This window comes from Synchiropus splendidus, chromosome 5 (assembly GCF_027744825.2).
Source record: "Synchiropus splendidus isolate RoL2022-P1 chromosome 5, RoL_Sspl_1.0, whole genome shotgun sequence".
NCBI classification, from domain to species: Eukaryota; Metazoa; Chordata; class Actinopteri; order Syngnathiformes; family Callionymidae; genus Synchiropus; species Synchiropus splendidus.
Genome location: NC_071338.1, coordinates 17,289,897 through 17,303,899, shown reverse-complemented (window position 1 = coordinate 17,303,899; position 14,003 = coordinate 17,289,897). Strand labels below are relative to the sequence as shown.

Here is a 14,003-nt window from a genome sequence, read left to right as displayed (position 1 = left end):
TTTAGTCAGCCTTACTAAATGGTTATATGTTGGCTTTATACATACTACATATTACATGTAGATAGACTACACATGTTGCTTCAACGTTTGTTGATGCCGATATATATTCATACTGTTGCTAGAATAAAGTGAGGTTGCAAGCTTTGTAAATTATTGAGCCTTGGCTTTATAATTCTAGTAATTTCAGTGATGCCGTAACTTTGTTGCAGCAGTAGCCTGTACCGACAAGCAGGCTCCGGGCACATCGGAATACAGCTTTATCCACTGGAATGCTTCCATAAAGAAGAGAGCTTAGTGCATGCCTAACCTCTGCCTTCCTGCCCTATTGTCAGAGGCTGTGTTTGAAACCAAAAGTAGGTCAGAGGCTGTGTAGTGCAGAATTAGTCTGTGTTTTAACAAAAGCTCTTCTTTACCCTCTGTCTGTTTCTCACACATGCAATGCAAATAGACAATACGCCTTCCTGTTATTTCAATGTATACTGCCATGCAAGCAGGTTCTGTACTGTCCGGTATACTGGATTTACATAGAATTGGTGTGTAGTTGAAGGCTGTTCAGGGGTACATCAATGTTATGCATGAGCTGAAATGTAATGGTGTTAAAAGCATTGTTTTTGATGCAAGTTTAAGTAAAAGAGCGTAGATGGTGGCTCTTATTTTGGACTTTGTGATTAGGTTGGAAAAACAAGGCCCAATTTGCTTCCACTGCTCACATTCATGTCTTGCTTTTTCTTTTGCTATTCTCACCTCTGTTTCTGCTTGTAGCAGTGCAGTGTTTACCTCCTCGAGCTCCCTATATCTGCTTACTGTCAGTGGAAACCAAGGAAACTGATCACAAAGCTTATTATAGTGCCAGGAGTCGAATGCACACTGAGGCACTGAGTGCTTGAAGCTGGAGCAGAATGTGTGTGTGTGTGCACACACATGAATCCCCGCTTGCTAACACTCCTAACCGCCTCCTCCCTCTCCTCATGTGATGCCAGTCACATGGTTTCCAGGCAAGCAGCTCGCTAAATCAGAATCAGACTTTTATTTTTAACAGCTTTAAGTCCTCCACCTGGCCTGCATGAACTGCCCATGGTGCATGGTTTTCACACTGTATGCAATGGTTTTGTGTTTATTTTTACTGCGTCTTGGTTGCTTTCACTTTCATGTTTTTTTGTGATGATATTTCAGTAGTTGACCTTTTATTCATTAGTCTGCTCTTTTTGTTTGCGACCTTACATGTATACTTATAGCCATTACTTCAACAATTTTTAAACATTTTAAATATAATAATTCAATGTTGTGTTGTAAACGTATTGAGACACTAAAAACCGATTTAATTGTAGTTCATAACCATTACCCACTCAACAATATGTGGTTAGTGCCTATTACTGTAGCTAATCACGATGCAGAGATTGGGGGGTATTATCAGTTTAACCAGTTTAGGTTTGCAATCTCGTCCATGTTCATTTTGAGCTGTCAATTAGCTACAAATCTGAACGCACAGATGTAAAGCAATGCTAACATTCTTGTAATCACATCTTCTCCACTGATTTTCCTTGACTTGCTCCAAAGCAGGGATTGTTCCTCGGTGGGGATTAGAGTGTGCAGTAGCTGTGAACAGGGAAGTGGGCCCTGCCAGTCACATTACATAACTCGCCCCCGCTAGTGCAGCTTGGCCTGGTCCGGCTGGAGAGACTACTATAGGGGCTTTGTTTCCCCAACCTTTTCTTCTGCCTCTCTTTGCTCCCTCCTTCACTCCCCTAGTCAGCAGACAACATGTTGATTCTATGTAACACAAGTCTGTTTGCGCTGAACTGGGAAACATGTAAACTTGAATCAAGGAATAAACTCTGCTAACTTCTTCATGGCGCTGATCTTACAACTTAAGCCTTGGAATTCCATCTCCAATGTAGGTCTTAAAGTTTTAGGAAAATTGGAAGCCTCGCAGTTTTCTCCTTTTTCAGTTTCCACATCAGCAGTCACATGTCTACATTCAAGAGCCAGTTCAGGCCAGAATCAATTGGCTTGCTTCAACATAAGTTTATTTTTGCACACTGACATCTATCATGAACACACTTACCCCAACCCATCAGGCTGTTGGTGATTTTCAAAGAAGGCCAGAAGAGGTTCTGTGCTGACTGTTAACATGCACAGAATAGTTGGTCTAAGATGACAGCTTTTCTCACAATGGTTTTAACAAACTGCATATTAAAACGGAGTGAGTGCAAATAAAGCATGTCGTGAGCAATATGCATGAGTACATAGGAGAAGCCTCATATGTGCAGTCTAATGCCAACTCTGTGAGAGTTTGCTGCCGGTATCTTTGGATCGGTCAGAATCTGCTGTAAAGCGCTGCTTAAATGCCGCAGTGACGACAGTTGCGCTCTAACCGTCTCGGCTGCTGTCGCCGACACATCGCAGGAGTGCCCCTTCAAATGGCTATCAATGCATTTACACTTGTCATGCTTCTCTAATTGTCCTCAAAAAAAAAAAAAAAAAAAAAGAGAGAGAGAGAAGCAACAATTTGGTAAATTAGGCCAGTCCTGTGACGGGGGATCCATTTTTTTGGAATTACTTTTCCACACATAATTTAACCATTGAATGCTCCAGCACTCTCCGCAATCCTATACAGGACTTTGCGGTGGTTAAGTGAAGATGCATGTATGTTGTAGACATTTTTGAGCTCCAAAATAACAGTTGTTAAAGGGATTGATTTATTTATGTTGTTTTTATTGTTTTCTCCTATGCAATATAAAATTACTACAAGCACTTAATTGAGGGAATTAAAACCTTATGTTATTTGTGGCTTTGTCGTCGTAGCTGGCGATCCACTAGAGTCAGCGTCCAGAGTGTTAGCTCATGCCAAGTTCCCATCATAAGTGGCTGCTACACCAAAGTCTGTTTAGATGAGATGGATAATTTTAGAAGCTGCTAGGCCTTTATCCAAGGAGGGGGAGGATAAGATAACATTGAAGAAGCCCTTCCTCTTTGCACCATTTGGTTTGGTGTTCAAATAGCTCTCGTGCAACCGTTGTATCTATTTTTGCTTCTGTGATTGTTGAACCCCAAATGTGCTGTCTATCACCAACATGCAAGATGTTAATTTATATCCCAAGTGAACTCAAAAGTGGTGACCAACATTTTATACCTTTGTAAAATGTTTAGAATGTTGACATGGCCATATCCTAAATGTAGTTGTTTTCTAGTGAGACCTTTTGAGGAGCACAAAGTTGGTAAAATCCATCATGACAATACAATACTGTGATCATATTCTTAAAAGAAGAGCACAACCAACATCCCATGGGTGAAGATTGGGGAAAACATTTGCAATCATATATCATACAAATAATTAAGTGTCACAAGTGGAGCTGACTTAAATGTTTCTTTGCTTGCTAAAGTGATGTTGAGATTCTCAACACTTTCATATTATTTAAAACCTATTTCTGAGTGCATCTCTTTTGAAATAGTTTTTCACCTTTCCAACTTGCACACATTCTACACCTCCACACCTGTCCCAATCTGGCCCCTTCATGCCACACAATGGTGACCTTGGTTTCAAGTAGCTTTACTGTTGGAAAGGCAACACCTCTCTAGGGATGAGCTGACCTTGCTGTCTGATGCTCTGTAAATCTGTAGGCCACTTTATTTGTCTCTCTTTTGTCTACATTCAGTCACACCCCAAAAGTAGTGTCAGCTTGAAAGACTTCGATTAAATGGTCTGAAATCTCAGCTTAATTTTTTTGTCAGTTCCAAACCACAGCACAAATGGTGAGGCACACTTGCAGCAGATCAGTTTGAAGACACAAGTGACATGCATAGACACATGACTCGATCCAATGAAACAAAGTCTTAAGTCAGTAAAATGAAATGTTTTCTGATTTGTATACAATTCTCGGTGGCTCTCTTTTAAAAATTAATGTATTGATCTCACATCCCCTTCAACAAAAATATTCAACTTTCTTTATACTTTAAAGAAAATGTCTATTTGGAAGATGTGAAGCATACATTAATATTCATTGTTCGTCTGTTTGATTCAGTTTTGAAGATGTTCATGAAGCAACTTGTTAATGCACTTTGAAGACTGTTACATTTGTTTCTGATATTGAATAAGAACGTGGGCAATTGTAGCCTTTTCTTTTTTTTTGTCTGAAAAAATCTAAAAGAATCTCCTCTTGAAATAATCCTTAGTTGCAGCCCAACTTTTATGGTGTACTTTTGAGGCATTTGCATTTATTTATGTTTTTACTTGCATTACATTGTTTATGGTGAATATCTTGCATCATATTAGCAATAATATTTTTACTGCATCAACATGTTACTCGTGTTTTGTAACCATTTACATTTTGATGATTGTTGATGATGATTATATATTTCCTCCACACAAAAACAAACATGTTTTCTTGGTCTCTATTTTCTGAGGAAGATTTGCTTTTCCCTTTCCTGAACCACTCGTGCTTTATTATTCAAGATTTGCTCCAGTTGTGGAGGCTTATTTTTAGAAATGTTGTCAGGGAAACCAACACACAATGTGTACCACAGACAGTCACTGGTTTTTATTTCTAAATGGATCCTAGTAATGTATAGGGTATATATTTTATGATACCTATCATGATAAGTAACTGCAAATGAGAAGTGTGACTACTGATATTTTTATCTTGTTTACTCTGCAGTTGCTAATTGAAATTCTTCTGCCCGAAATGTTTTTTTTTTTTACTTTTGCCATCAGTACTTGTGTGTTGATGGCAAAAGTCTGCTCCAATACTACATCAAACATCTTAGATAACACGTGGGAAATGTGTGCATCAGATTCATTCTCCGACATTTTACAGTAAACGTACAAATTAGGAAGCAAGTGTTGCATAGTATCACAGATCTTTATTATTGTATTGTATCTAATCTGTCTGTGACTTACTAGACATCCTCATTGATACTATCAAAAACAAAGGTGTTCGTCAGTGAGTTTGGTTGGGGACAACAGTATATTATTGTACACAGTGTTGCAGTCTCTGTAAAGTGGGCGATGGAATAGTTTCAGGTGACGGAACAAGTTTGTTCCGCTCCTTTGCTTCACCGCCATTTTTGCGGAGCACAACCTGCACAACACCTCACTCTGCTCTAGGTCCTCGTTTTTGAATACAAAACAGCTCCATATTATGGGCAGGGAGTGTTTTTGGCTACTAAATCAGTTGAACATCCAGACTGCACCGACTGTGTGCTCTGCACTCTTGCTGGCCGCTCTGTTACTGTCGCTTGCTGCGCTCCTTCCCAAGTGGCTCTCATAGGCTGACTTCAGCTGTCAATCAACGGCAGCCTTGAAAGGAGGTTTGTGGTTGGCTCGTCTTAGCTGCTTATTGAAGGGCGAGCGCAGTAGAGACGTTTACGGCAGGTCTGTTTCAGGACGAGCAGAGGAAGATTTGATTTTGTTGTTTTTGTGATGATAATATTGTGAGTCTTTAATTTGTCACATTGCAAAATAAATACAATAACTATATATTATTCAGCCCTAGCGATGTATAAGCTTTTATGTTCTGTTTGTCCATGGTTGTAGTTGGGTGTCTCAAAGTGCTGTTGGTGTGGGAACTAGAATTTTGACACTAGTAAGTAAAAACCAGGTTCTTGTGGTCTTGTTGTAGTGTGCTTCCTAACTTGGAAAGTGAAGTTGAGTCTATGCCTGTCGTGATAATTAAAATTTCCCCATTTTGGGAAGAGAATAGGCAGTCTAACCTAATATAAATGGAATGTTTATGTAAAAGAACTTGATAGTTTTCCAGCCTCTATAAATTGACATGCACATGGATTCATGTTTCTTTCTCCAATCTCCTCTCCAAACATCTGTAGCTTTGTGCGTGAGCTGGAGATTTTGTGACTTACAAAAGTGTTAATTCTGTGCACCGGTTTGGAACCGGCTGGGGACATTTGTTCCACAATGACATCCATAGTGTAAACCCTTTAGTCAGTCATCTCAGAGTCCGTCTTCTCTTCGTCGTCTCTTCGTCTTGCTAGCATACGCGGAGAGTTTAGATGCAGCAAGTGAGTGAGATACTCACAAGGGGCGAGCTCGAAATTTAGGGAAATAAATTGATTGTAAAGCCAAATGCCACTGCCCCAGTTTGTGTCTCTCGAACGAGGGCTGCTGCTGTCAAATAATTTAGTAATTAATCTTCTGAATATTCTTTGATTAATCACGTAATCGAAGAGTGTTTATGATTACGCCATATGACATTTCACTCATTAATTAATGAGCAAGTGGTTTCCGTTTTATTTTGCTAAACAAATTAAACAACGCTTGCCAGCCAAGCTTATCTGAGCTGACGTTATCAGGTTTTTACTTTCATCTTAACTGAACTCCACAGTTTTAGCTTTTTCTAGAACGTTCTAGAATCCATTCGCTATTCACATACCTGCCTGAGATATTGAATGAATTGAATTCACTGTGAAATTTTTCCTCGCTTGCCCGCATCCTCTGATGGACTGTCCAGAATATGCTGTTATGATGCCGTTATTGTTTGTCTTCACTTCCCATCAATACGGAAATGCTCTCAAACATTTGACAGCCTCTGCCATCTTAATCTCCTTCTTCACTTGTTGTGGGTTTTTTTTTATTATTGTTATTTTATTATTTATTTATAATTTATTTTAGATGTTTAAAAGTTGTCATTTCCATTACAACTGTGTAGAATACTGATCCAAATCAAAGTTCACTGCATTTGAAAAGGCATGTTTGTATAATATATACATTGGACACATCCATGCAATGGTATGAAAGTTCCATATCAGTTTTTGTGATTGAAATGATTAGTTGTCATTTTATTGTGGTACTGCTGCACTGTGCTCAAAATGGAAAAACGTGAGTAAAAATACTTAAACGCACTGAAATAATATAAATTGAACAACACATGTTCTCAAAGACAAATAAAAACACACTTATAGTTTCCCCTGATTCAAAATAAATTAGGTTTTGCACATAAACAATTATAAATTATAGGAGCAAAAGTAAACATCTATTAGAATAATCAGAAGTATGCGAACATCAAATAAAGAACACTTGTCACACACAGTAGCAGATACTCAGATATTTGCGAGTACAGTCTTAAATTAATCACTTGAATAAACATATATTGGGTCTGTTATTAATTGATTTGAGGCAGGTTCCAATATTGAACACAATGTAAACACTGCTCCATCCTCAGGCAATGAAAAGTCACCATGAGGTTACAGTAAGTGAGGTCATCAAATGTGGTTTGCTGGTCATTTCAAAAGGATGATACTGATAATGTTATAGCCCCAGTCCCAACGTAATGTTGACAATGATATCACTTAGCATTTAAAGGACAATATATTGATAAGCAACATTTGTCATCATGACAAGCGTGACTGCGTTGCTTCATGTTTTCTTGTCCACATATGTTTCATTTCGCTTTCACTTCATCAATGCAGATGTTGAGTCGTTGTTTTTGGTGTTGTGCTATGCAGCAATGTAAAGAATAAAGTTTGAGAGTTTCTTGCAGCTCAGTTGTTGACACATGGAGGAGCTTCTCCTCTACAGCAGCAGGCTGAGCATGACCGTTTTTTTTCTTATGCATGGTTGTTTTTACACATTGAACTATATTTTCTTGTCTTATCCATCAAGCAAATGTCACTCCAAGATTGTCTGCTGCTCTAAACCTCTGACATAAGTCGTGGGTGCATGTATAAAAATACTATTGTTGTGGATTTAAAGCAGACAATGTAAACAGGTGACACATTCAATAGGAAATGATGGTGGGTATCAGTGTAAATTGTTGACAGGTAGTAGAGGTAGTGTTTAATGTTTGGAACTGTTGCATCTAAATTTTATCGATGCGTCAGTTTTATTGATTTGTCAGTTGTGCAGTATTCCTATCCTACATTTTAGGACTCAACATTTTCATCTCTTAATGCGGATTCATGCACACAATGTCGCAGTGATGTTGCGACTGTTTGACGCAATATGCCACTCACTTATTCATCTGTCCACTAGTTGTTGCCCCATATTGGTGATGAGTCTTGACAGCCGTCTTCCACCGTGGTGATAGAAATGTAATTAATCAATATTAGGGGTGTAAAGAAATGGTAACCTTACAAAATTTTAACACCTATTTAAAACATATTATCCAGGACTGATATTGAAAATAAGTAGAAATTGAAAGTGCATTTCGTCTGACTGGCCTGCCGTGCTGGTTCAAGTCAGATTTTACTGCAGGGCCAAAGCCAGCGGCTGAGGTTCACTCAATTCAGCACTATAAAAAAATAATACTAATACTCCAACAATAAAATCTTAATTTTTACCAGCGTTTAATGTGCAACACGCAACAAACTAACAAAACTGTGCAGGAAGATTTCTGCGAACTCAGACACGTGACCCATACTAATTTGATTATATGTTATATTTGCCAAGTTGAAGTTCAAGTTACCCCTTCACTATTTTTTCTTATTTGAAACCACATGCTAAAGTCTCTTCTCACATTCAGTGTGAATAATCTTTTTTTTTATGAAAATGTGTTTGGACAGACAGTTGACAAAGTTACATAAAACGTCAATAAAATTTTACTTAACTGAAAAAGTTAATCAGGTCCAAGATAATAATGAATAACAAAATTACGGGTGCTATATTTACGGGTGGATTAATTAATACCTAAACAAAAATGTAATACCTGAACACGAACAACACTACAGAATGAAAAATGAATGTTCTTGATGACAGATTTGGTCATCTCAATGTCTAAAAAGCAACTATCCAGCTTGTAATTTGTGAACCTGTTTGCAACAGATGTAGATAGCAGTCGTCACTAGTATGTTTATTCCCAGTTTTTTTTTTTTCCTTTTTTTCATAACCAGAAGGGAGAGTGACTCATTCTTCTCCGCCCTCACATTTTCTGAGTCTGAGTGCTGTTGTGGACCATTTCTGTGACAGTCATGTTCACAGATAGGAATTCTGGCCTTCTTTATTTGCTTCACATCAGAGTGCGGATTGTGACATCTAAACATACACAATTATGTTTGTCACATTTCATTTTAATGAATACTCATGGTGACACTGGTGACATTTCAGTGCTTGTTTGGTTTCCTGTTCCCTGCAGTGATTATTTAGTGTATCCAGCCTGAAGTGGTTGTTTTTGGTCAGGTTTTTTGTCCTGCCAGTCAGATCTCTACCAATACTGATCACATGGATTGGCTAATTTGTAATCAGAATGTAGTTGTAATGAGTGACATATAGTGTATGAAGTGGGAAAAAATAAAATGTGTGAAGTTGTTGATACCTCAGCTAGTAAAGTCTCACTTTCATTCATCAGGTTGTTATGGAACTTTTATTTAATACCATGACTTTCATATATATATATACACTTTTTGCATGCATTATCCAACACCGTAGGCCAAAACAAGCAGTATAAAAAACGCTAGGCGTTGTGCTTCGCACCAGTGATCTATTTGATAGCATCTGCGGTGTCTGCTGAAGTGCTGTGCTCAGAAGATATGACGGTGACCAATTCAGAGTGTTGCTGCACAGTTCATGTTCTTGTATCTATGCAAGAAACATCTCATGGATGCAGCCTCGGTCATGTGTCCTGTGATCATTGGGTGTTATAGGTCTCGCAACATCATGCTGCGTTGCCCAGGCGACCCAGACAGGGTTGATCAAGCCCCAACATGCGTCCCAGTAGCTGCCCGTGGATCAGCTCACTTAATCCAAAGCCACTGTGGCATCAGTTGCAGATTTTAATTGTGATAACATGCTAGTAAGTTAAAATCACTTGCAGCAAATGCCCCACTTCCTGGTCAGTCCAAATGAGCTTGTTTGTATCATCCTGTCAGGGTGCCTTCTACATTATTGTTCATTTCGATTTTCAACATGCAATGCATACAATGCAGCCTTTGGTGGCGTGTGCACTGTAGATGTTTTTTTTGTTTTTTTTTCGGCAACATTCTTATAAATACACTGCCAAGCCACTACCAAGCATATTTACCACAACTACATCTCCTATTTCTGCCATTCCATTGCAATGTTAGTTGCATCTAGACATTTTCAGTGTTGCCATTGTCATGTAAAACGTGGCCTAAGAAGCTGTTACTTCCAGACTCCCTCCTCTGTCTCTGTATTCAGCAACTAATGTGCTCTGTAGTACTATAAAGTTGTGAAACAAAAAGCTGCCAGTGAGTACATCCTCATTTCACCTTTTTGTATCTAAAAAACACATACAATGCCTTGTCGATTTGAAGTGAAAATCGTCGTTCACAGTGCTCTGCATGCTGTTCGATTGTTTGATCATGTCACACGCCACTATTTGGCTTTGGTGACTCATCGCCACCGAACCTGAATGCTTTTATGCATGCTCGATCTACTCGGCCACCAAGTATTTGGTGCATCCCAAACATGCACCACTAATGTATTAATCTTTCTGGCCACCTATTTGGCTGAGTTATTTAGTCAATTTGATGTTGCATTCTATTTATTTTGGTAAACCCTAAAAATTTTTATTACCGTGAATCCGCATTGTTCATGTTTTACAGCAGGATGCCTAGCATTTATCTGTTACCAACCCTTTTGTTGCTATTTAAACCTTTTGTTATGAAACTCCATAGTTTACCTGTGTCCCATTTGGCACAGAGTTGCTTTGTACACACTTTGGGTGAGCAGCAGCCAGATGAGGTCCTGCAAAGCTGTGGGAATAAATGCACAACACCTGTCAGTGCAGCAATGTTCTCCGTGCTCTGTTTATAGCTACTGTTTACCTGACCCAAAGGCTAACCCCATATACAACTTAATTGAAACAGTTTACGTTCACAAATTCATATATATTTATATATTGAGGAAAATCCTAAAATCTCAAAAGAAGCTTGAACTTAGAAACAATTCATAATGTTTAAAAGCATGTAAGTAGCTCTTTCATATCACAATCAGGTGTACTCTTAAAAATAGTTGTTTGTGGTGTCAATTCTTGCACACAACATTTCTGTGTTTGCATGTGACCAAATTTTAACAGATGTTCCAACACTCACCGGTGCTACTGAACCTGGAAGAGCAATATAGATGATCTAATGAATCTTCCAAAGGGCATGTGTGCCCACCTGTTGGTTCAGTCCCGCTAGCCACAACAAATCACAACATTTGAAGTAATTAATTATTTGTGAATGTCATGAGCATCATAAGCATGATCGGAGATAAGGGGAAGAGAAGGACTGTGAAACCGAAGCCAGTCTTAACTGCGGTCACACTGCAAGAACTATTTTTGTCCTCAGAACAGTTACACAGGTAAAGTTAATCTCAGACTCGGAGTGTTTTTTTGTTTTTCAAATCAGGCTGTGCAAATGAGTTTTCAGATGCATTATGTATGTATAGTGGGTTAAGAGTTTGTCTTCTCAAAAACTTTCTGGCTGTGCAGTATGTTGGTCACCGTTCCAAATCCACTGTCAATGTGTGGTTGCTGTCCTTAAATTACAATATACTTAAAATTAGGTCCAAGAATGGTGATTGGGTCTAATAGTAATACATATATCTGGAATGCAATACTTATGGACTGCCACTCAGAAAAAAAACATTTTAGTGTGAGCTGAACATCTTAGCTTTGCTCTTAAGACAGCATGTGATAATAGTAGATAGTAAACCTATCTACTTTAGTTATAATAGTTCTAGAGATATCATATAATGTGTCATCCAGGAGAGTGTTTTTCAACCTTTTTAAGACAAGGCACACTTCAGTCTCGAGGCACACCAGCAAAGGAACCTCGGTCAAAGTGCAATGGTGCTTAGTCGAAGTCCTGTGGAAAATACCTTTTTAATTTGTGAAAATCTTTAGCAACTGACTCTCTGCTATTTTGGCATGCTATTTGCAGAAACAAATAGCAAAAAATGTATTTGTTTAAAAATGCTTCCTGAAAGTGGTGGGAAATATGGCAAAAAATAGTTATTTAAAATAACTGTTTCAATGTTTGTTTTTATAACACCCTCTTTTTGCTTGATTTTAATCTGGTTTGGGGAATTACCTGACAAATCTTTGACATTGTTTGCCTCAGCTTCATAACTACAATTATTTTTATTCTCTTCATATTTTGGAGTACATGTAATTGGTTCTGCATTTAGTTTTTAACCAACTTTTACAGCATGGAGAAAGTTGATAGTCTACGTGTGTCAATAAAGTTTCGAAGTGAGGCATTGCTCTGACTGCGGTGCAGTCTTTGGTGTCGCAGGTCTGACAAGGATCGTTCTGCTGTGAAGCTGTGTGGTGAAGTTAGGAGAGTTGCATCAGGTTTAAAAACGGCTGGGAATTGCGCATTTGACTAGCTTCTTCACTCTGTGTGTGTGTGGGAAGAGACGCACGATGCTTGATGGACAAGTCGACTCATCAGCATACATCTATGGTTTATGGAAAGAATGTGGCTGAATCCATGTCATCTTGTCACGTTGGTAGATCGTCAACATGTTCTAATTGTTCATGTTCCTATACTGATAACTCATCAAAGCACGCTGCTGTCTTAGCCCAAAATATACACTTACAGCAGAGTTATTTTTATGTATGCTCTGATCGATCAGCCGATTTTAGCCTGATCAGTGAATGCAGGTCACTCACTACTTGTCACTGCTGATCACAACAATCGATCACACGTGACGGCTGGTGCTCTGATGAAGCCCTTATGGTTGTGATGCGTTCCGCTCCTCCCTACTCGGTGTTCACTGGGCAGCTGCGTGTCTGCTGTGAAAGTCTGACCGAGTCTGTTGCCGTTTTGGAGTTGTGTGCAGCGTTCGTTTGCCACCTGAATCGGAAATGTTTGAGAACGTCTGGAGTGGAAACTTTCATAAATGCAGGCTCTCTGTCTCGGAGTCGCGCAACAGTATGTAAATATTTCGCAGAGATAGCACAGTCTCCAGAGATTCATCTGCGATGTCTCACATCAAATTAAATGTTTTTCAGTTGTCCTTTTGACATAATAGTTGCTACATCCTTCAAGTTTGTTTTTTTTTCTATTTTTTCCCTTCATGATGAGGTATATTGTGTGTGTCTGAATTAAAATGATTTAAGGGTTGATGTTTTCACATCATGTACTCAGGAGGTCTTATCATTTTGATTACAAATTCATTGTCAATCCAGGTGATCGGTATCGGTGGTGATCGGCAGAGTCCATAGTTATTTTCTAATTTGACCTCCAAAACTGTAGTTGACCCTTCCACTGCCAACTGACTTTGGGGGAAATATGTCAAAAGAAGCAACAACATGCCACTAGCAGAGAGGGCCAATTGAACTTGGTATGCAGCGCATGTTCGGAATGATGGACTTTCAGAATGTGCATACCGGAGGAATGTTTTAATGTTGTCACAATGGAGTTGCTGCAGGTTTCTGGATTGAAATAAACATACGACCACATCTATCAATTATTTAGACTAAGTGTTTTGTTTAGAGTCATTGCTATTGTTTTTTTGTAGATTAACTTTAAATACTTCAGAGAAGAAGTCAGCATTTTTCTGTCTTTTTTTTTCTTGGTATTGCTAAATTGCGCATTAATATGAATGCCTCCTCCAAAGAGGTCGTGGGATTATTTTTGTGAAACTTGAAGTTAGCATTGTAAACAGTATAGCCATGAGTTAAGCATTTAAAAACAAGATCCCCCATCAATGAAAACTGAAAATATGCACTTCCCCAGAAAATGAACTGCTTTTATAGGGCCCTACTATTTGCGCATTTGCAATACATAGGAAGTAATGCCCAAACTGCACATGCAATTAAACCTGACCAAATGAAATGATCCATTCAGGATGTTGTTGGGATTGGACAAGAATAGCTTTTAGTTTGTTGATTGACAACATAGATGTGTGCCTTTGTTGTTGTTGCTCTTGATGCAATTGGTTGTGTGTCTCTGGGCAGACGTACACAGCACTCGCTCATTGGTTTGCAGCTCTTTCCCTCCATTGCTCACTGGATTCCACACTCTGCAGAAACGTGAGCTTGAATAAATGGTCACACGCTTGCAGATTATCTTCCCAGGATGTTATTTTGTGCAAGGAGGAT

The 14,003-nt window shown here is 38.7% G+C and overlaps 1 protein-coding gene across 6 annotated transcripts in view; it reads left to right on the top strand.

The window, feature by feature from the left end:
- ankrd11 (ankyrin repeat domain 11) overlaps positions 1–14,003 on the top strand; it is an 80,476-nt gene that overhangs the window by 24,026 nt on the left and 42,447 nt on the right. The window lies entirely within an intron of this gene.